We start from the raw sequence: 15,187 nt of genomic DNA, 5'->3' as shown, positions 1-15,187 counted from the left end.
GTGGGCATAGCCAAAGATGCTGAAGAGGTGGAGGTTTTAGCTTCTGGTAGAGAGCGTGTTGAACAGGAATGATCTAAGAAATTTTCAGGCCCGATGGAGTCATCAGCACAGTCCGAGAAAAGGACTCGTACTTCAGTCCCTTAGAGAAGCATATACGTTTCAGGCCTGCAGCATCCTCACGTTAGTTGGCAGTCGAGGCGGTTCCTCGTCGTATTATCATGGGTTCCTCTGTGAGTTTTGTGGTAAACAACACACAAGAGAGTGTCGTAAGAAGATGGGTCTTTGCTATCAGTTGGATCTAGTGGTCATTTTCGGATGGATTGTCCTCAGCTAGCTTCGTTTGAGCAGACCGCTACTCAGACTCCTGTGCGTTCTCAGACTACAGTACAGACTCCAATTAGAGATCGTAGCCAAGTAAAGGCTCGTGGTTCAGCATCCAGGACTGACAGTAGAGCCCGACCTCAGCAAAATAGAGGGCCAACAGTTCTGAGGCTAGACAACCAGCTTTGGTTTATGCCACTAGACGTCGGGATGACAGAGATGAGCCTGAGGTTATAGCAGGTACATTTACTATTTATTTTATCTCATACTTTGCATTACTGGACAATGGCTCCACTCACTCCTATGTATCGAGCTCGATATCTCGAAACCTTCAGATTCCGATCGAGAACACTGAAAATACTGTACATTTACAAGTCCAGTAGGACAAGTGTATTAGTGAATAAAGTATTTCGGCGTTGTCCTCTCGAGGTTCAGGGAGAAATTTTTCTCGCTGATCTTATGGAACTTCCTTTAGAGGAGTTCGATCTAATTCTTGGGATGGATTGGTTGAATAAACACAAGGTAAATCTGGATTGCGAATACAAGCGGGCTACTCTAAAGACTTCATATGGTCGGACTGTGGTGTTAATTGGTGAACGCGTGGCTATCTCTCCAATATAGTTTCAGCTATGGAAATTGATCGTATGATCCGGAAGGGGTATACGACTTCATTGCTTGTATTTTGAACACTAAAGGTTCATGTTCACGATCGAAGAGATCCGTACAGTTAGCGAGTTTCCTGATCTTTCCAGAGGAGTTGCCTGGTTTACATCCTGATAGAGAGGTAGAGTTCGAGATAGAGACTTATCCGGGATCTGCACCTATTTCTATGGCACCTTATCGCATGGCTCCAAAAGAACTTAAGGAGTTGAAGGTCCAATTGCAAGAATTATTCGATCGAGGATTTATTCGGCATAGTACTTCACCATGGGGAGCTCCAGTTCTGTTCGTGAAAAAAGAAGGATGGGTCGCTAAGATTATGTATTGACTATCGGAAGTTGAATCAGATGACGGTCAAGAATAAATATCCACTACCCAGGATTGATGACTTATTTGATCAGTTGCGAGGAGCTACTGTATTCTCTAAGACTGATCTTCGTTCGGGTTATTATCAATTGAAAGTTAAAGGATATGATGTTGCCAAGACGCCATTCGCACTAGATATGTCATTATGAATTCTTAGTGATGCCTTTTGGTTTGATGAATGCTCCTGCAGCTTTCATGGATTTGATGAATCGGGTGTTCCGACCATATTTGGATCAATTTGTGGTGGTCTTTATTGATGATATTCTAATTTATTCTCGTACTGAGGTAGAGCATGACGAGCATTTGAAAATCGTTCTGCGGACTTTGAGAGAGCATCGTCTAAATGCCGAACTAAGCAAGTGTGAATTTTGGCTTCAAGAAGTGTCGTTTCTGGGGCATATTATTTCTGCGCGAGGTATTCAGGTCGATCCAAGCAAGATCGAGGCTATTGTGAATTGGAAACGACCAAGAATATCTCTGAAATCCGCAGTTTCTTGGGCTTGGCTGGTTATTATCAATGTTTTGTTGAGGGCTTCTCGATCATTGCTTCTCCTTTGACAAAGTTGTTTCCAATTCACAATAGCCTCGATCTAATTGATGCCTTTGACTGCGCTTCATACTTACGTGGTATGCATTATGTTAAGGAGGCTTTATTCTTGCATATTTGATGTGCCACCAAGAAAACAAATTCATAAGCATCTCTAAATTGATGCCTTCAGGGTAAAAATGCAGATGCATTGGCTCATTATTTTGGAGAAGATCCTGCACGTTGCCCATTTGAGCAAGGTGGTTGTTTGGTCTTAACAAGTCCAATTAATGTTTAACCCTGCATCATTTTAGGACCCAAAAGTTTATCAAGTCAACACTTCGTTACTTTTGATAATGGAAATATAATGGTTTTCTTTTATGGTACTAATATTTCTACTTATCCCCGAAAGCAATAATTTAACTGATGTTGTCCTAAATGATGGCTGTGACCCCTGCTTGATCTATAACCAATTGTTGTTTTCGCATCAGGATGCTATCAAGGTCACTTTGGATGCCTACAGTAAAGTTAATCTACTTTGGATATCATAGCTAGCATTTGTGCTAATATGTTTCCCATCTTAAGTAATTTGTGCTTTCGGAAAACTATTACCCTTGTGAATCTCAGCTGCAGTTTTATCTCTAGAGTGTATTTTACTCAGATTTATCACTTTCCCTTTTGTCTGCAACTTTTTCTATAGTCATGGCTACTCTGCTCAGCTTTTCGAGGATGTTTGTCAAAGCACATGAGGAAAACTGCAAGCAACTTGAAAATGATAAGAAGAAAGCTAAGGAGGCAGAAAATGAGAAGCCAAAAAATTAGTACTTCCATGAAGGAGTCTGAAGCTCTCAGCACTTGATACAAGGTCCAATCGCGAGCACTGCTATTCAATGATGGATTCTACCGCTTAACCTGACATTCTGAATGTTTTGCTCAGTGGAGGGAAAACTCTTGGAAGCTTAGACCACAAATGTATCGGAGAAGAACGCGTAGTCTAAGATGAGACTGCGAGAATGAGGAGTTGTAAATTTCAAATACATGCAGGTGGTGAATGGTGAGTCCAAATACTAATTTCAAATTGTAAGTTATTTAACTGCATTAATTCTTTAACATGTTTTCTGGTTTTGGAGCAGAACCGATGGATGAGGTTCATATTAGGTCCTCTCAAGCTACTTGTACGGTGCCAAAAAAGCTTTGTTGTAAAATATATAGGAACACAACTTTATATAATAGTTTTACTTTTGTTCTCCTTTTCAGTATATATATATAAACATTGTGTAAAATTTTAGTCAAAAGGAATGCAAGTGTGAACACTTTTAAGAATGGTTGTAGATTATCATCGATACAAATAATAGCATCTTCTCTTGTATGAAGTTGGGTCTCAACACTCAAGTGTACATATGGAGCTACCAACCTACGAAAAGCCAACTCATTTCTGGATTAGTATTCCTAATTTTAACAGTGATAATATATAACTCGGTATATAGCCTTTTGACTGTCATGGACCGGACTGACCAGCTGGCACGATACTGCTTAGGGTGGTTGAGAGTACCTTCCCAGTTGGCCAGGCTGTTCCACTGACTATATTAGATCACTCATCAGTATAAAGAAAATGAATTTCACAAAATGAAATGAGACTTTGCCAACTCAATTGACGATGAAAACATATTCCTTGAAGTCTAGTGATGAAGAAACGAATTATGTTGTCGGAAATAGCGTAGTTAAAGTAACAAAATTGTTGTATGTCGGTAACTCAGACCAGAGTCCGGGTTTTATAATAACCTCTAGCATTTTAGTTTCTTTTCAAGTTAATGAGATTGATGGTTTAGGCAGTCCAGCAGTTCGGGAACGGGCAACCGCGGCGGCTAAAGCATAAGGAAATTTAGTTGCCGAAGAAGACAATGATTGTCCTCCTGGTGATGTAGAACAAACATCATGATTGTGTCCATATGTTGCCATCACAATTCATCCTCCACGCATCGCTGAACCTATAAACAAAGATCCCAAAACAAGTTCAAGAAACAAGCTCAGTTTGAGCATATAATTTTACTATATACCTTCTTTTTGACCGGACATCCAGGAGCCACAGAGCACTTGAAATAAGCTCGGGGTGAGGGTTTGTTTTTAGTAACTTTCTGGCCATATTTCCTCCATTGAAAACCATCTTTAACTATCTGAAAATCTAGCTGTTACACACAGTAATGCTAAGAAAAGTAGCTTGTCTCTAGGGTCGTTTTCACAAAAACTTGTGACGCCTTAGCAACTTGAGGCCTTGCTCCCTTGTTTGATTCTTGGATAGGCTTCGTGAAGCACCTTATACTTGCTGCTCATTGCTTCTAACAATAATCTAAGCCTTTGGTTCTCTTTCTGCAAATTTTCCAACTCTGTTTCCACCTGCAAATTTTTCCTAAAATTTATCACAAAACTCTCTATAAGGAAGATGCATATCAAAGATGACAATATTCATAAAGTAATAATCAACCTTCCCTTTGTTAAAGTGTGGTGCATCCATGACAGTAGGTGAAATTAAAAGCAAAATCTTATTGATTTATATCAATGAAAACGAGAGTGGGTTCTGGAAATATTTTCCAAAGTGGAAAAGCGAATTGAGCCTTCCTTTCTAGTTTTCAAAGAGATTTTTTCAGTGTTTCATAATCATGGCCATAGGTATCTAATAAAGTGTATGGGAATTGATAACGCAATGGGTATGACATCATGTGACTGAAGTAAGCACTTAGATCTTAATTAATTATTTGAATGCATCACTTTCTTGTTTTGTTTTTTGCACCAACTTTGCTGGTTATGACTTATGGTCCATGGTGTTAGTGGACAATGTAGACAAACTCGTGGACTTTGAGCTTTCCCGTCTTCGTTAATTTTCTCTTTTCTTTCCGAGAAGAAAAACGAGTGATGACCGATTAACACAAGTCATTTAAACGATGGCCCGTTGCCTTGAGGGAATCTCTATTTTGGCCCAAACCGGGAAAAGTAAGTATATATAGACAAGTTATCAGCTGGCAGCTGCGAAGTTTGAATATAAAGAAATTGATTGACAGAGTAGTACAAGTCCCTGTACTATATGTATCATTTCATTTCAGTCCCTATACTTCAAAAATGACATTTAGTCTCTGTATGTTAATTTGTTCATTGAACGGCTTATGATTTGTATGTAATTGAGAAGGGAAGCTCTGATAATTCTGGACTGCAATAGAATATTCTTTTCACATTTTCAACTGAGCCAAGAAAAAAGAAGATACAAAAACTATGACTTTCTTATCATATTTGGTTTACAACTCGGCCTGAAATGGCTGCAGCAAGAGCTGCTGTGAAATGAGGGTCTCTAGTCAAAGAAGCAGCCATTTGATGAACTAAGAGTTGGTGGATAGCTGGTGCATCAATTAGTTGAGCTGGATTTTGGGTATCATCCCCCAATCCAGCTAGTTGCATCAAATCAAGAGTGACCCTAGGAGCTGAAGCTTTGGTTTGGGCAGATGCTGAACCCCTGTTGCTGCTGGGGCTTACATGACAGTAGATTTTCTTATCATATTTTGGTTTACAACTCGGCCTGAAATGGCTGCAGCAAGAGCTACTGTGAAATGAGGGTCTCTAGTCAAAGAAGCAGCCATTGATGAACTAAGAGTTAGTGGATAGCTGGTGCATCAATTAGTTGAGCTGGATTTTGGGTATCATCCCCCAATCCAGCTAGTTGCATCAAATCAAGAGTGACCCTAGGAGCTGAAGTTTTGGTTTGGGCAGATGCTGAACCCCTGTTGCTGCTGGGCTTAATGATCCTTGTTCTGCTGAGCATTATGGTCGTGGTTGTGCGCTCCTTCATATGTAGCCACTAATATCGGGTCTTCAACACTTCTTTGCACCTGGAAACCAATACCGAAAACAACAATCAGAAACAAATATTGTTTCTAGACTTGTCAATTCTGACCCATAAGATCAGCCTGAATTCAAATACCCGATACAATCAGGAGCAAGACTCACCTTTTTCTTAACTGGACAATTTGAGGCAAAGGAGCACCTGAATATGCTCTCGGACAGGGGCTATCTCTGTGACCTTTTGACCATATTTCCTCCACTGATATCCATCCCTCACAATCTGTAAACATCCATCATTAGAAGATTCAATCTGGGAAGAAATATTGAACAGCGGGAACTACCAGGCTGGTATCCGAGGGATTTGTGGGGACTAGAACCCTTGATATATTGGGTTTAACACACTCCTTGGGATTTTTGCTCCACTCTTCATGGCTAGAGCTGTCTCACTGAATCCAATCACGTGGTTCGTGTAATCCTCGCACTCTGATTTTCTCTTCTTTGATGGAGCTTCGTTTTTAGAGGTCTTGCTCTTTACTTGATTGAATTGGTGCTGCAAAGCGTAGTATTGTTCGCATAAAACTGTTAGCATCTCGGTTAGCCTCTTGTTCTCGGCGCTCACCCTATTCAATTCCTCCACCAAAACTCCACTCTGTTTTAAAGATCATTCACATGAGTGTTTACACACTTGTATTTGTCAAATACAATTACTTGCCTTGAAGTTTAAACTGGCCTCATCTTTAACCGGAACCTTACACCAGAGTCGGCCACATCCCTCGATTCTCGTTTCTGGTTTAAAAAAAAAAGTTTCAACTTTTTGTTCAAGTCCAGCACTACAATAAAAAACAAGCTTTGGAGGAAGGAAAGCCAGACTCACCATAGCTTTATTGTTGCGAGATTGGCAAGGATTGATGTTAAGATCCAAAGTAGTATCCACCCAAGCCGAGTCCATAACTGGAAAATCGTAGTATAAGAAGCAAAAGCAAAGAGGAGAAATAATAAAACCCAGGAATAGGGAAATAAAATATATAGACTCGAGAGAGAGAGAGAGAGAGAGAGAGAGAGAGAGAGAGAGAGAGAGAGATGTTTCAAAGGAAAGTTGGTGGAAGATGATGAGGATGAATTGAGCTAAAAGGTTTGCAAACATAGATAGATAGATAGATCCCACTATCCCTCGAGTTGGCTGTTAGTGTCAGCTAAAACATTGAAATTGAAAGTCAATTCCCAATCAGATGATGCAATTTGCATTACCTTTTTTGAACTTCAACACTAAAACCATAAGCTTCGCCTTCTTGACCTCAACTTTCTGCCTTCCACCTTCTTTCCTTTTTAATTTCCCGAGCTTTAATATTAACTACAGTAAAAGTAATAATATACATGGATGACACGTGCTGACGCCGTTTTATTTGACACACATTGTATTTTGTATTGATCTGGGTAAATATAAACTAGCTAGAAAGGATATTTGTAGTGATATGTAAATATATTAGAAGACTAGACGTAGGAAGAAAGAAGAGTTAAATTATGTTTCAATTTCTTGGTCTTGGTCTGGTTAAATTAACCCCCAAGATGGCAAGCTCAAAGCTTAATTCCAAATCACCTATCCACATAGTTTGAATCTAACTATGTTTTGAGATTAACTCGCATTGGATAATCCAAAATTTGGTTCTAATTAACCCCCATAATTTGACTACCAATACTCGATTGAAACCCATGTGAAGTGAAGTGAAGCAGCTGCACCTCTTTTTAATCTCCAATTTCCTTCATCAAAAGTAGGATTCAATGTCAAATGGTTTTGGCCAGAGAAACATTATAAAGACGCAGAGCCAAATGCCAATGAAGCATTGGCTTAATGGCAAGGTTGAGTACTTGAAAAATTTTGGCTTGAACTCATACTATGTAAATCATATACAGGTTATCTAATTGAATTATACATTTCAGTTGAATATTCACCATATATCTTATTCAACTTTGAATATATTTCTACTATAAATTTATAGTAATAGTTAATTCTAATGATACGATGAGCCGGGGTGCTCATATTGGGATTCAAACATGTACGAAACCACCGCCGGAGACCAGCTTACTGCAAAACGATGTCTTGGAAGTTAATAGCATCTAAAACTTCAACAAAAGAGGTGGAGCAACACAAAAATTAGACCAAAGGAAAGTAGTGTGAACAAGTAGGTTATTTGGGCGGCTAGAAATCCGGAATGCGGCGAAGATTGATGTTTATTCCTACCAAAGAGTCTAAATTTATAATTTCTTCATACTATATTAGCAAACCCTGTTATTGTCGCTCACCTACTCTCTCTCTCTATGTTTACTGTTTGTTAGTATAGCTCGAAGATTGATAGGGAACCAAATGCTTTTCTGGGTTGAAAAATCGACTATTAAATGACTTCAACTACTGCTTAGAAACTTAAAAGGACAACATCACGTCATTGTTTGCGCATTCTCCTTCCAAAACATCTTAAGCGATCGTGTAATTACCATCTGTACTTCAAATTTTTTCTTGCAATTCCATCAATGTGTCTTTTCTTGACTAGCTTTTGAAAGTGTCAAACACGAACTCGTGCTTTGAATTGGACGTCTTAAGCTTAAAAATATTTCTCAAGTATAAAAAATTTAATAATATCAAAATTTCAACCGTTTGATATTGTACGTTCATATTTATTATTTTTTGTGCTTGAACTGAATAACAATATTACTTCTTTCCAGCCTCACGTGCGTTTGTGTGACACCTATCTCACGTAAATATCACCACTTAATTGTTTCTTAGGGTTAGTGGGAGACTTGGTTTGTTTAATATATATGTTTTTATGATTAGGGTATCATCAACGTGTTTTGTTAGTGTATAATTTAATCTAATATTTGGAGAATGTATTTTCAGTCTTAAAGTACAAAGAGTGGGTAGTTGCTAATGCATTGAGAAAAACGCCTATGATTAATTAATTAATTAGTACATTATAATATTGTTGAGTCCAGAGGAGTTTACGGGGTTGACTTGGAGTCTGGGGTTCTCGTTTTGGTTATGTAGGTTATGTAATAGAAAGGAGTCCAAGGGTTATGATCAGTGTTTTCCTTCTAAACTAACCGTTGTTGGAAGTCTTGACGATTGTCGGAGTCGGAGCAGCCGTTGTTGCTACCCACTTTCTGAACACATTTATGAATGTAACGATTTCATTCGTTTTGAATTTTGAGATTTTCGAATCCGTTTTTTACGGATAACGAAATGTAACGAATGTGTGGACGTTAGAGGACACAAGTTCGATTCCCTTAACAAAATCTTCAAATTGTTTTTAATATATCTCAAAACACGACTAAAATAAAGATAGATCATGTAAATGAATCAGCGACAAATAAAATGATTTAAGAATATCTCGAAACATGAAAGAAATAGAGCTTACCGCGATCAGCACCGTCGGCTTGCCACTATCTAGTCATGGGGATGCACATGTTTTATCATGCATATTTATTGCTACCAACATACATACAAGAAATTATTGTATTACACTATCAGTTACGGATGGACCTAGACATTACGGATGGGGGCGATCGCCCCCATAAAAATTTAAATTATCATATATTTTAATTTTTTATGTATTTTCTATTAAAAAAATTATCCCCTAAAATTTTATAAATTCAGGAAGTTTATCCTCTAACGTAAAATCATAGATTCGTCTGCTACTTGCCCCCCCCCCACAACCCACAATCAAGGGTTGAAATAAAAACAATTTATGTGAAGCAGCCCCCACAGTATCAAATTATTATCTTCTTACCGTTATGCTTACAGAAAAGCTGCAGAATATATATTATTTTTGAAACACCAGATTTATTATTTGATTAATTCATATATTTATTTAATATCATCATTAGAACACTACAGCAGCTCTGTGACCACGTGAATTTCACATTTCCCTTCAGAACATATACCACAAAGCCCGAGTCGACAACAGTGAGTCAACCATTGTAACCCATAACTCGGATTCTTCTTCCTGCTGTCCTTATTTGGCATGTTGCTTGCTAAAACCCTCTCCATCTGTAATTTCAATTATATAATGTAACACACACACTTAGTAACCAAAGTCAATGGAGGAAGATAAATTATACAAAATTAATACAGAACAAGTCCAAAAAAAGTTGGAATTCCACTATGTAAATCTAGAGATTCTTAATGAAATGATCGAAATGTTGTAAATAAAAAAATGACCAGATAGAAATTACAACCAATGGCCCTTGTTTGTATGCAGAGGAAAATGACCCACACTTGCTTTCTTGACAGCTGCCTCTGCTGAAAACATATAAATAAATGGTAGAGTTGTAGGGACAAGTGCCAAGGCCATATAAGGCATCGGACAAAATAGTACCGTTGGATTTGAAAGTAAATGACTCATTGGTTGTAGGGAGATAAAGACCTATATAGACATAACATTAATATATTAGGCATTGACAAGCATAAATGCTGATCAGACTATGATGCATTTGAAGGTTTGATCACACCCCAAAATGTCAAATGAAGTAGCAATCTTCTACCATGCTGATTATGGAAGTACAATGATGGAATATTGACAACGGCTATGTATATATCATACATTGACAAAAGCTACAGAAAAGGGTTAAGAGAAAAGGCAAAATGGGATTGAAGAAAAAAGAGTAACTAACTACCAAAGCTCTTACATCTCTCTATTGGATGGAAATCTCAATGGCTAATTCATATTTGGGTCAAAAGGGTAAGCTCTTTGAAGTTGAGCTTGCTGTGAGGGACTTGAGATGTTCTGATGGAACAAAGTCTTGTGGCAAATTGGCTCTATTGACAATTCTCTTCGTATTATTCTGCAAACTTTGTTGGACCATTTGTTTAACAGCTTTCTTCTCCTCACTCATCACCCCTTCTTCAAACGCAAAGCACTCTTTTCCGTATTGATTCGTCGATGACGACGAATACCCGTAAATAGGAGCGGACACAGCTGCACTTGAATTCCAGCTGAAATTATCCGAAACTTGCTTCCCTTTGTCCACTCTCAAAACCTCTAGAATCCTGGAAGCTCTCTTTTGTGCTAACGTGCTACCTAAAAGTGTAAGTTCAAGTAATGATGACACAATGCCTGCTTGAATCATGGCCTGTCTGTCTCCATATGCTTTATGTGCCATTACCATGAGAACGTATGATGCTTTTTCTGGACACCCTGGGGAGTCGGTCCAATTCAGCACATCAACCAAAATTGGGAATGCTTCTGGGGAAACACTAATGCCTTTTCTACCTTCTGGAGTGGACACCACATTGCTAAATATCGCAAGTATTCTTTCACTAACTTCCATGTCCCCCAAGGTATTCATTAGAAAGGGTATCAAATCAGTTCCAAAATGAAGGAAATGTTTGATGGGAGATTGATAGATTGTAAAGTGCTATAAGAGCATCATGTCTTGCTTGAGACCCAGTTCTCTTATCCAAAATCTTAAGGGTTCTTAACAAGAAAGGGATAGCCCCTGAAGATCCAATGATAGGCTTATTCGAATCCAAGGCGCTTAGGCCAAGGAAATTTATTATTATGCCATCTGAGATTGATTGACTTGGCTTGTTAGGGGGTTCAATAAGCTTTAGCATCTTATGCACTGCCCCTGCTTTAACAATGGCTGCTTTGTTCCTACAATGAAAAGGGGTTTCAAAGAATAGATCAACAACATCAGTAATGTTAGAAGAAAATAAAAACATTTTTTTTAAAACACGCACACACAAAAGAGATTACTTAGTTTAAAAGAGGGAAATTTGAGAAACTCACGGGTCATTTCCGATTCCTATATTAAGCAAAGCATAAAGAGCAGCGACCTGTGAATCAGAATCCTCAAAATCAAGCATCGCAACCAATGGGGGAATAGTTCCTAGCATAGCCAATGTTACTCTGGTTTCTGGATCTTCTTTAGTGAGCAACCTTACTCTACTGGCAGCTACTCTCTTGTTTTCTTCGTTTTCCACTTGCAAATCCTTAACCAATCGCTTCAACTCCTCCAAAGCTTGAACCTTCTTCGTGGTCTCAGCATCGCTTTTGGCTTCAGCTAAGTTCAAGAGATCAACGAGCTTCTCGGGTTTAACATTGTTGACAGCTTTTTTCACTACTTTGAAATTTGTGTTTTTGGGTTCGTTGTATTCTTTCAAGATCGACCTTATTGTGATGGTGGTAGGAGGAGACTTAGGCTTAGGCTAAGGGGCGGCCTCATTGAGCATTTCCTGCATGAGCTGATGACGATGGCGAGAACTGGCGCCACATCTTACAGCGTTGAAGATTTTCCTTCGGAGCGAAGAGTCGGAGAAGGCATTACATAGTCGGAAGTGGGTAACAGCAGAGGTGGTGGAATGACGGTCGAGGACTAAGGATCCGATGTCGTTTTGGTGATACTTGGCCATTCTTTCAGTGAAGGAAGAGAGAGAGAGAGAGAGATGGAAATTTCACATTAGCAAAAGAGCAAAGAATGAAGCATTGGCTTTGAGAGAAGAAAGAGTTTATTCTTCTTATTTAGATTCATTACTAATAATTTATTCACTTCTTTCTAGAGAAAAAGTGAGGTGAAAGGAGTCGAGAATTCAGACTGATCAAGTGGATGAATTTTATTTATTTATCTGATAAATTACCCTACTAGTTCTTCGACTATTCATTTCCTTTTTACTTAGTTCTAGTTGAGTACATATAGAATAGGAAAATATAGGCTAAGAGACAGAATTAGAATCAAATATTATGAGAGACAATGTACATAAATTTAAATAATAAGCACAAACCAAGCGAATTTGATAGTAAAAATATTATAGTTAATTTAAGAAGTGTTAAATTCGGGCACCAAGAATGTAAGAAGTATTAACGTTTAATGTCAAATAATTGAGAGTTAATTTAAAGGTATAAATACCTAAAATGCCTAAATCCATCCTATGCCGAAACTTCAAGGTAATCGATAATGAGTAAGAAGGTGGGTAGGAAGGAGTGGCTTATAAGAGACAATAAATGAAGTAATCAATAATGGGTAAGATGGTGTGGCTTATAAGAGACACAAAATATAGGCGGATTAAAGTTAGAATAATTACATACAAGTGAAAACAGGGCTTTGTTTTTCACTTTTGTTTTTCTTTTTTGGTTACAAACATGAACCGAGAGTTAGAGATGGGCAACGTGCAAAAGGACACTTCAATTTGTGATCAACGATAACGGGCGACGTCACGGCCAGTAATGTCCTCTCGTCTCATCTCACCCGTTGAATAAGCTTCCTCTAGGTTCCACTTTAAGGAAGCACCAAGGTGCCCCACAACTTGTGATCACCCTAGCGAATGATTGATCGATTATGTATGTTCACTACGGGAAGGGCTGGAAACATACGTACACTAAATAATAGGTTTATGAAAGATTTTCTTATGTGTTTTCATCTGGGTCGATCTAGGTATATGTTTTTTATATACATTTTGTTAACAGATTTAACTGTAAAATATTATGTAGTCTAAATTGTTACGAGAAGATGGTGAACCCATAAGTCGAGGAGGAAACAAGAAAACAAAATGATGGTGGCATTGGGCCCAACATGTACAAGACACGTACAATTCAAATGAACTTTTAAAAATAAACTTTAATTATATATATATATATATATATATATATATCCAAATATTTATCCCTTCAAACTAACTTTAAATAAATTATTTTTGTGTGTGGATTGTATATTTTGAACTTAAAATAAATTATTTATCCATATATGTATTTCCAATGCCCCATAATCAAACATAAATCAAAAGGAAAAAGCATTTGCAATAATTAGAAGGCTTCAACTATAGAAATCAATTAAGCAATATTTTCTTGTGCAAATCAGTAAGCTTTAAAGAACTTTCTCTAATAACTTCCAACCTAAGTCAAGATCAGAAAAGAACACTGGTGGCCTTCCCAAGGCCAATGATACCTTTTATGTAGAACTCAGAAAGGGAAAACAAAAGGAAAAAAAAAGGGACAAAAGTTAATGGTACCTTTTATACAATTCCCCAAAGGTTCCACCCCAAAGACGTTTCCTAAACAAGCCTTCAACACACTGGTGACCTTCCCATAGCTCGAGCCCACCGGTCACAATCCCAGGGACAAATACCACGGGATGATTCACCGTCAAGCCCTCTTTCCTCAACTTAACACCCGGTGGGTCGGTCAACGGCCCGGTTATCTCCTCCGTCATGTATTGAGGGATCAAAGCGGGCATTGTGTTGTACAACAATAACAAGAGCCACCACATTGAACACACAAAACCAATGAACCAGCAACAACTGTCCCAGCACGACCATTTCTGAGAAGTATTCCTCTCTTTCCTGGGACTCGAGAACAATCCCTTCTTCTCGTCCTCGTCTTCGATTCTGGATCCTACAAAGTTCGAGGACATTGACGAATCCGTTCCCTTCCTCCGCCGTCGCAAAAACGACATTGTATTTAAAATTCCAAAGAGATAAAATACTACTATTATCAATAAATTCTTTGTAGTTTGACTAATAATGATCCTGATTCGGAACCTCCCTCCTTAAAAATGATCCTTTTTATTCTCCTCCCAAGTTGACACCGGCGATGGTAAAGATAACAACAGCCGCCGACGGAGTTACAAGTGGAAGCACGTGATTGGATATTGTTTATAAGGTTCCACTAAACACTTTTTTTTATTACTCCCAGATTCCTCCAACTGCGGGTCCCACTCTTAATTTTATTTTTTCTGCTAGCGGTATCGGGAGCCGCTTGATTGACGATTGATCCCACAGATGTCAGACGATCGGACGGCGGTGTGAAGGTGGCGACACAAACCGTGGATTTCAACGGTGATTTGTTAATGGTGATTTGTTTTCCAGCTCGTGAAGAGGCGAATTTGGAATGATGCTGGTTTGTAGATAAACATGAATTAGTACAAATATTTTCAACTTTCGTTGTTGTCCCTCCTTTGACCGATTGACAAATTGTTTATAAATTAAAGAATTTTATTACAGAGATTTTGATAATATTAATACCAATTAGGGACGGACTTAGACGATGTAGATGAGGCGATCATCTTTTAAAATTTAAAATTATCGTATATTTTAGATTTTATTTATTTTTTTATTAAAAAATTATTTTCGACTCTTAAAATTTTATAAATTTAAATATATCTCTTAATATATGTATATCATGTACACAACGATGTTTGATTGAAACTACCCTCAACACCACCAAGGCACGAGTTTCATGAGAATTATTAAACTATTCATTTGTTTATCAATGAATTAGGATCAATAATTGTAACGAAACAAATTATTGGTCTAAATCTTTATTAGTTTCTTTATCATGAATAAATCGTGGGTTTAATTCACATATTATAATTAAATTAATCTTATTTATTTATTCTCTAAATTCTAAAATTCAATAGAATGATATAGTGATAATATAAATTATGGGTTTATTTCATGTATTATAAATTACAAAACACTCCTTTAAAAATTATTTTATGTAA

General features: G+C 37.8%; 1 long non-coding RNA gene and 2 pseudogenes across 1 annotated transcript; 1 reads left to right on the top strand and 2 right to left on the bottom strand.

The window, feature by feature from the left end:
- The first annotated feature begins 1,959 nt into the window (after positions 1 to 1,959).
- Positions 1,960 to 2,762, top strand: LOC120164414. The gene is made up of 3 exons (XR_005519729.1): positions 1,960 to 1,974; positions 2,067 to 2,133; positions 2,574 to 2,762. It is a non-coding gene; the product is annotated as an uncharacterized LOC120164414 (long non-coding RNA).
- A 1,367-nt stretch (positions 2,763 to 4,129) lies between these two features.
- Positions 4,130 to 6,470, bottom strand: LOC120164433 (annotated as a pseudogene).
- A 3,911-nt stretch (positions 6,471 to 10,381) lies between these two features.
- LOC120164412 lies at positions 10,382 to 12,104 on the bottom strand (annotated as a pseudogene).
- Between the last annotated feature and the right edge of the window lie 3,083 nt (positions 12,105 to 15,187).

Source organism: Hibiscus syriacus, unplaced genomic scaffold (assembly GCF_006381635.1).
Source record: "Hibiscus syriacus cultivar Baekdansim isolate YM2019G1 unplaced genomic scaffold, ASM638163v2 tig00111522_pilon, whole genome shotgun sequence".
NCBI lineage: Eukaryota > Viridiplantae > Streptophyta > Magnoliopsida > Malvales > Malvaceae > Hibiscus > Hibiscus syriacus.
The sequence above is the reverse complement of the archived record's forward strand: the minus strand, read 5'-3'. Positions and strand labels throughout refer to the sequence as shown.